We start from the raw sequence: 794 nt of genomic DNA on the forward strand, positions 1-794 counted from the left end.
TCCTTAGAGACGAGCTGTCACACCTTGACCTAAGAGCAGAAACAGGATTGATGGCAGAGAGAGAGAGAGAGACATAGAGAGAGAGACAGAGAGAGAGAGACAGAGAGAGAGACAGAGAGAGAGAGAGACAGAGAGAGTGAGAGAGACACAGAGAGAGAGAGAGACATAGAGAGAGAGACAGAGAGAGAGAGACATAGAGAGAGAGACAGAGAGAGAGAGACAGAGAGAGAGACAGAGAGAGTGAGAGAGACAGAGAGAGAGAGACAGAGAGAGTGAGAGAGACAGAGAGAGACAGACAGAGAGAGAGACAGAGAGAGAGAGAGAGAGAGAGAGAGAGAGAGAGAGACATCAAAAGAGATTTTGAAGTGCAGGTTAGGGGAGTAGTGGAGAGGGGGGGATATTGAAGTGCATCCATCATGCTAAAGGCTGCTTACATAACTCTGTCCTGCTGCAGAGTGCCCAACATAATTCATCGCTAGGGTGTCAGTAATGACCCAGCACTGCCAGTCCCTTTTCTGAATTGAGCTTGGATAAGTGGGCACACACACTTGTAGAAACCCCCCCCCCTCCTCCACAGGCACACACAAAGAAACACACACACACACACACACACACACACACAGGTACAGACACAGTGTATGATCCATCAGGAGTGGAGTGTGGTGTTGTTTGTCAGGGTGGTCAGTCAGCTGGCATAGCTGTCATCTCCTGTCATCTCAGATGTGTCCATCTGCAGCAGAGGAGATTGTGAAGTGATGGTCCTTTATTCACTGTCAGTTTCACTTTCCCCATCT

This window comes from Osmerus mordax, chromosome 2 (assembly GCF_038355195.1).
Source record: "Osmerus mordax isolate fOsmMor3 chromosome 2, fOsmMor3.pri, whole genome shotgun sequence".
Taxonomy (NCBI): Eukaryota; Metazoa; Chordata; class Actinopteri; order Osmeriformes; family Osmeridae; genus Osmerus; species Osmerus mordax.